The sequence below is a fragment of the Chinchilla lanigera genome, unplaced genomic scaffold, assembly GCF_000276665.1.
Source record: "Chinchilla lanigera isolate Chin_1 unplaced genomic scaffold, ChiLan1.0 scaffold00036, whole genome shotgun sequence".
NCBI classification, from domain to species: Eukaryota; Metazoa; Chordata; class Mammalia; order Rodentia; family Chinchillidae; genus Chinchilla; species Chinchilla lanigera.
In genome coordinates, this window is record NW_004955437.1 from 9,845,651 (window position 1) to 9,853,335 (window position 7,685).

At 54.3% G+C, this 7,685-nt stretch overlaps 1 protein-coding gene across 1 annotated transcript in view; it reads left to right on the plus strand.

Annotated features, from left to right (window-relative positions):
- Positions 1-4,628: 4,628 nt before the first annotated feature.
- The window catches only part of Slc29a1 (solute carrier family 29 (equilibrative nucleoside transporter), member 1), a 12,134-nt gene continuing 9,077 nt past the window's right edge, over positions 4,629-7,685 (plus strand). Inside the window, exon 1 of the mRNA XM_005389804.2 lies at positions 4,629-4,734. The gene's annotated coding sequence lies outside the window, so the exon portion shown is untranslated. The remainder of the gene's footprint in view (positions 4,735-7,685) is intronic.

Consider the following 7,685-nt stretch of genomic DNA (forward strand, 5'->3'; position numbering starts at 1 on the left):
ATTTTTGGGTTGGGTCTTTGATTTTTTTTTTTTTGGGGTTTTTCTCCAGTACCGGGAACCGAACTCACGACCTTGCACTTGCCAGGCAGGCGCTTTGCCGCTGAGCTAAATCCCCAGCCCCTCTACTTTAAATTCTGTTTAAAAGTCTGTCTTCAAAGTATAATCAAGGAGCTGGGGATTTAGCTCAGTGGCACAGCGCCTGCCTGGCCAGTGCAAGGTTGTGAGTTCAATTCCCAGTACCGGGTGGGTGGGAAAAAAAAAACAACAAAGTACAATCAGTATGATTAATTGTGCCTTTAACAAAATCATTCAATTTTTAAACAAATTCAGTATCTAAACATATCTTCACACATGTAATTGGGAAAAAAAGAGGGGAAACAATTTCAAAATACAGACCAAAATTCAATCACAAATATAGGTTTAATTATACTTTTACACTTAAAAAAAAAGTACCAAGAAAACAAACATGACTATTCCAGTAATGAGCTTAATCTCTAGTACTGACCAAAAAAAAAAAAAAAAAAGTTTCAATAGGAAACTGTAATGTACCCATTATTAGATTATCTCTGAGGTTTTATCTACCTGTAAATTGGACTGGATCCTGAATTCTCTTTCAGAATGACTAGGAGCAGGAGCTGCACTTTCCTCAAAGTCCTACAAGCTGAGGCTGGATGATTTGATGTGAACTTCAGGGAAATCACAGCGTGTTGTTTTGTTTTCGAGATGGGGTCTTGCTGTGTGATAGAGACAGGCCTTGAACACTATGGAGCACAGACTAGGCCAGATCCTCCTGCTTCAGCCTCCCAAGTGCTGGGATTCTAGGTGTGTACTACCGAGCACAGCAAGATACTTAATTTTCTTTATAAGTGCCAGAGATTAAACCCAGGGCCTCCCACATGCCAGGCTTCCATTCTGGGTATGTTGGAAGTAGAACCATGAGGATTTGCTTTTGGGTAGAAAAGGGGGGAAAGAATCCAAAATAACTCCCAAGATTTGCAAGAAAGACATGATTGCCACTTTGAGAAACAGGAAAGCTGGTGACAGGACAGGTCTGGGAGAGATCAAACCATTTTCTTGCTCTGTGGTCTGAGGTCTAACCACTCTGAGGCTCAGTTTCCACACTTACAGGATGGTTATAATAGCTACTTCCCTGCAGGGTACCAAGGAGGACTAGTGAGACATGAGCTCAGGACGGGCACCCACGTCCCATCTGCATCCTATAGCTCCTGTGGGTTGAGCACATGGCTCCTGACCTCCTCTGGAAACCACCAAGAGGCTGTGGGTCCCTGGAACCTCTCCAGCTCTCTCCTGCTTCCTCTCCTAGAGGGGACGGAGTGGGAGAGGATGGGGCTTTCTGACTCCAAAAGAATCTATCTCCAAGGCCCTTGATGGTAACTGAGGTGATGCCGATGTCAGTGGCAGTGCTGGTGGATGATTGTAAAAGATCACCTTCCCGAGGCTCTGAAGTTTGAATGATATTGCACTCCATTCTGTCACTGGAGTCCAGCAAGACAGGGATTAAACCCATTTCCTGTATAGGAAAATGGAGGCACCTTGAGACTACAGTGGTGGAAAAGTCAGACACAAGCTTACATAAGGTGTGGTTTTTCTTATATGAGAAACCCAAAGTATAAATAATTTAAAAAGAGAAGTAAAAGACAGATAATAGGAAACAGGAAGCTGGATCTTTTACAAATGGGAAGGGGCTAAAGTTATGGAGTAAGGAAGAGGGAGGAGAGGTGAAAGGTAAGTGAAAAGAACTAAGATGCTACACACAGGCACAAACTTCCCAAAAAGAATGTGATCGTTATGTACTGCAAACTGGTACTAATACAAATAAACTTTAAAAATGCATTATCTGAAGTAGGAGAAAGAAGTGTTAGAAAACAAAACCCCAGCTGGGCGTGGTGGCACACACCTGCAATCCCTGCACTCGGGACGCTGATGCAGGAGGATCCTTGCAAGTTCCAGGCCAGCCTGGGCTACAAAGTGAGCTCAGGGCCAGCCTGAACTGCATAGCGAGAACCTGTCTCAAAAAGACAAAAAAAGAAAAGGAAAAGAAAACAAAATCCAGGTTTAGTCCTAAGTCACTGTACCTGGATACCTCCTGGAACCACTTCCATCTGGAGGAGCCAGTACGAAAGAGGGTCCCGGGCTGGGCAACACCTTCTTGTCCAGGTGTGGGAATGCCTGGGCTGTGTCAGCTGTGCTCAGCTCAGTGATGGCCGGTGCCCCCATTGCCCTGTCCCAGACAGGATGGCTGCCCACCTGGTGTCAGGGGTGTGTGTATCTGGCTGCAGACTGACCGTACTTGAGATCTGGACATGTGGTGTCACACACTGTCCTCTCCAGTTCTCCCTCCCAGGTCCCGCAGCAATGAGGTTGCAGATGAGGGGCCCGGAGCCCTGAGTCAACATGCTTCAAGTCCCATGTTTGTTTTTGTTTATTTTTTTTCTCGGTACCGGGGATCGAACTCATGACCTTGCGCTTGCCGGGCAGGCGCTGTGCCGCTGAGCTAAATCCCCAGCCTCAAGTCCCACGTTTGAAAGCGCAGTCTGGGTTCCAGCTCTGAGGTCTACACTGGCCGGGGAATTCCGCATCTGTTCCCTCCTCACACACAGCCAGGAAAGGCAATCAGCCAGCTGCCCCCACGCCTGGATATGCCAGGTGCCGGAACACAGCTGTCCCCATTGTTCCCCCACCCAGGCAGGCCACACTGGGTGGGGCTGGCCTGTGTTGGATCTAGCAGTGAGGCTGTCTCCACTACAGGCAAATTCAGCGAGAGACGGCTCTGAACAGCCCTTCTGAAGGGTGAGAGCTGCCCTTGATCGGTGAGGGTATAGGAGGGCAGGGAGTACAGGTCTGGGTGGATCAAGGGCCTCCAAGGAAAAGGTGAAGTTTCCTGCTGGACTGAGGGAGAGGTTGAAGGGAGGAAGATGAAGGAAGCAGGCTGAAGGGTGGAAGTGTGCACAAGGAGGGGTGGTTAGCAGAAGGGGTTAAATTGCGGGGAGGCAGGAGCAGGGGTTTGGGTCTAGAACCAGTGTTGCCTTCACAGGAGTCTGGCCGCCATGCCCGCCCCGCTGCTCCCGCTGTTGCTGCGCACGCTGCTATCCCGCCTGCTGCTACCCGCTGCCCGCCTGGCCCGCCAGCACCTCCTGCCCCTGCTGCGCCGCCTGGCCCAACGCCTGGGCTCACAGGACATGCAGGATGCAGTGCTGGGCTGCCTGCTGCTCATCCTCAGCCAGCGGCACCCGCCGGACTCCAGGGAGACCTCCAGAGTGGACCCTGAGGAGCGGAAGGAGAGGCGAGGCCCCCGAAAGTGAGGCCGTGCTCCTGGCAGCCGTGGTGGCAAAGCACTCCCCTCTGGAGCGGGCTGGTTCTGGCACCACAGGCCACAGCCTGGCATGGAACTGGGTGTGAGCAGGGCCCTCCTGGAAGGGTACCCTGCATCCCCACCGTGGGCCTCAGGCGACAGGGACCCAGCCTCTAGCAGACAGGGACAGCAAGGCCCAGTGACGGACAATGCCTCACAGGGGGACAATTGATATCTGAATCCAGATATCACAGGGGGACATCTGAATCCAGACTGTTTTCCAGACTTGGGACTGGCCTTCAAAGAGTCAGATCTCTGGAGGCCAACCTGCTCCCAAAGGCCAGCACGTAGCAAGAACGTGAAGACAGCTCAATAAATATCTGCGAATTCTTGAGGTACCTTTGAAAGTTGTGTCACCCACTTCTGCCCAGCAAGACAGTCTGAGCTGGCGGGGAGGGGGGCACTCAGCCACAGGGTGCCTTTTTTGTTTTTTTTTTGTGGGCTTTTAAGTTTTTATTTTATGTATTTATTTATTTTTTTTTTTCTGAGACAGGGTCTCACAATGTAGCCCAGGCTGTCCTTGAATTTGGAATTGGCAATCCTCCTGCTTCAGCCTCCTGAATATGCCACCACACCCGGCCATGCAAGCCTGTCTTTTGCTACTCCTTCCGTTGCTAGCTCAGCCCTTAAGACCTGGAAGCTGTTGGTAGTGCCTGACTCGGGTTGGGAAACGTTGTTTCTCAGTGACCACTAATGGCGCCCATCTGTCTGGGAGGGAAGCAGATGGCTGCGGGGAGGAGGAATGTCTTGGAGCAAGTTTGGGGACATCTCAGCTACAGGGTGGGGAGGGCATTTCTGTCTGCTAAGGGGCCCTGGGGACAAGAGGGAGGGTGCTGCCCAGGAGGGATGAGGGGATCTGAAAATTGGCTCCGTCCTTTATGGCCCTCCCCATGGGGGGCCCGGGCAGAGGCTGTCCCACAGGCGCTGAGACACATTTGCATCCCGGCCTCAGGATCATTTGTCTGCGGTTCCCAGCAGCCATCCTGGGCTCCGGGTCGGGCTGGGGATCTCCGCTGGGAGGAGACAGCGTGGGACACAGGCCCCTTCCGGGGGCCACCCCCACCCCAGCCCGACTCGCTTCTTCCCGAGTCCTACAAGGCCAGGGCACGTGCCCGACCCCCTCCAGGCTCTGTGCCCCTGCGCCCCAAAACCCGGGCCCTGGGGCGCTTCCACCTTCCCAAACACGCTGGCCACGCCCCCTGGGCCTGTCCCGGCCTCCCCTCCTCCTTTTTCTCCTCCCCGTCCCCCCTTTCCTCCCGCCGGTGCAGAGGCGCCCGCGTCCCTGCCGTCGCAGCCCCCCTCCCCGGGCAGCGCGCGGCCGACCCTCTCGCCATGGCTGCGGCCGCGGCCCGGGCCCGGAGGTGAGGAGGCGGGGTAGGGGGGGTGGGGGTGGGGCGGAAGCGTCTGTCCCCAGCCTGGAGGCCCGCGCCAGCCAGGCCGCCGCAGGTGGGAGGGGGCAGAAAGGGAAGGGGAGGGGCCGCGAGGTTCCCACGCGTCCCCGCGGGCGCACGCCGACAGGGACCGTTGCCGGGCTCAGGCACTGCGTCATCCGAAGAGGCCGCGCCCGCGGTCTCTTCAAGAGAGGACAGTTGTCAGGGAATCTGGAGGTGTCGTTAGATGACTGCCCTTCCAACACCTACATTTGGTCCCAAGGTCAGAGACCTACCCAGAGCAGAGGGTATCAGGCAGAGGCCTGAGAAATTAGACCGGAAGACCAGGCCCAGGCCTTGAGGGCAAGGAAAGAATGCTTGAGCCCTGACCTATCCTGTGTGCACATGTTACTATTTAGAACTTTCAGTATGGTGTGCATTATGGGTTCTTTACCTTAACACCCCCTCACACTCGAGATTAAATCCAGGGGCATCTACCAATGGGCTGCATCCCTAGCTCTTTTTATTTTTTGATAAATTACTGAGGCTGTGCTGAGCATGGTGGTGCATGCCTATAATCCAGGCACTGTAGGAGGCTGAGGCAGCAGGATTGCACGTTTGAGCCCAGCCTGAGCAATTTAGCAATTTAGTGAGACCCACACTCAAAAACAAAAGAAAAAAATTAAAATACAATCATCCTGCCTCAGCTTCTGGAGTAGCTGGGACTACAGATCTGCACCAAAGTTTTTTTAAATTTTATTTATTTATTTGTTTATTTATTTAGAGACAGGGTCTCATTATGTAGTCCAGGCTGGCTTTGAACTCACTGTATAGCCCAGGCATTCCTACAACTTGTGGTCCTCCTGGCTCAGCTGCTAGAGTAGCTAGGATTATAGGCCTGCACCATCATTCCCCCTTAACTTTGATTTTTTTAAACACTGCATTAAGGTTGAGTGTGTAGTTCAGTGATATAGCATGTCATTCGAGCATGTCGGCGACCCTGAATTTGATCCCCAGCACCATAAAACAACAGAAAACAAAACACATAGCCTTACAATTTATCTTGACTACTGAGTTTTTCTAGCATCCTCTTCAGTTGGGCTTTTTAGGTCAGAACTGTCCTGGCTGTCCCTCACTCCAGGCCTGCCACAAGGACATGTGGTACAATCACAAATCCAACTGAGAATGGGTGGGCGTCATCCCAGTAACAACCCCCAGGAGACCAGGGTGAGGGTGGAGAGGCTGCCTGGACTGGGCAGGAGAATGCCGGGCACAGGCCTGGGTGCATTTGAGCTCCCAGGCTGACCAGCAGGGGGCCCTGGCACCCAGCACCCAGCTCTGCCTGGGAGGCCGCCCAGAGCCGTGGGTGCTGGCTGGGACCAGGCCGGGTGTGTGCCAGGTGGGCTTCCCTCCAACAACAACAAGCTTGGTTCTTGCCATCCACTGAGCAGCAAGGAATCAGCCTCCCGCATCTCCTGACCCTGTGGCTTCCTTCCACTACCAGCCCCCTGAGCACACAACTTGGGCCAAAGGCCACCAGCCTGGTATGCCTGGCAGATCGCTGTGACCACCAGTATGCCACCCCCACAGGGTCGGAGCCAGGAAGGAAGGTGGGAGAGGGGCAAGGGGCCAAGGCAGAGGCAGGCAAGCACTTGGAGAGGGAGAGCCAGAGATCAGACAAACAGGAGGGCAGGAATCCGTGCTGGGGACAGACAGGAGGCTACTCAGAAACCAAGGGGCAGCACCTAGAAAAATACCACCCACGCCAGTCTTCCTGCCCTGTTTGCTTAGCACCCAGGGAAGCTGTGTGTCATCTCTGTAGGAGTTGGAAAGCTGGGGACCGCCTCCTGGAGTATCCTGGGCAGAGCCCACTGTGGAGGCCCAGGCCTGCTGGGGACAGGGTGTGGCTTCACGCTATGGCCCTAGGCTGTTCTTACTGCTAATTGTTAATTAAAGGCTGCGGCTTCTCCAGGGGCCAAGGCCCTTGAGGAGTTGGAGTGAGGGTGGCCTGGATAAGATTTTCTCTTGAGGACCCCTGCAGATTTTGGGTTACTCTTTAGCATTAAGAGCTGCTGTAGGGGGAGCCCCCTTCCCAATTTACAGCCTAACAAAAAGGGTTTTTGTGGTATTGGGGATTGAACCGGGGCCTTCTCACTGAGCTGCATCTCAGCATCCCTCCCCTTTTTTTCCTCTTGAGACAGGGTCTCACTAAATTGCTAAGCTGCCCAGACTGGACGCTGGGCTCCCCATCCTCCTGCCTCAGCCTCAGAGAGTGCTGGGATTATAGGCCTGCACCACTATGACAGGTTCACAGGAAGGAATCCTGTCCCTGTGATGGAGGTAACCCTCCTCAGCAGCCCACCCTCCCTGCCCCAGGCTGCCCGGATGTGCACAGTGACCTGTGGAAGGCAGTGGGGACAATGGGTCAGCACAGGAATTGGGCTCCTTTTGGCCTTGTCTCTCTCATGCCAAACTGTGCCTCGGTGTCACCAAGTACTGACTGGTGTAGGAAGCTGAACCAGGAGGGTGCTTCAGGGCTGTGTCTCTACACACACACACACACACACACATACTCACACACTCACACATACAACCCCAGGTGGCTTGGAGGCAGAGTGTGGGTGTTGGGGTGTCTGGGGGTCCCATGATCTGTCTGGGTGTGGGGTGCACAGCCCACCACACAGGTCGCAGAGCAGCTAAGTCAGGGGACTCTACGCGGGATGGGGCTACAAGAGCCTTCTGAAAGGGAAAAGGGGGGGATCTAAAGAGACGGGGCATGAAAAGTGGGCGCTGGGGAGAGGAGAGGTGGGGTGCTCGGACTGTGCAAGATAACGGGATGCCTGGGGGCACGCTGGCGGCGGGGCTTGGGAGGGGGGACCCGGGGTGTCCCTTGGGGGACTGAGCGCCCCCGGCTGGTGGGCGGGGCGGGCCCGGGGCGGAGC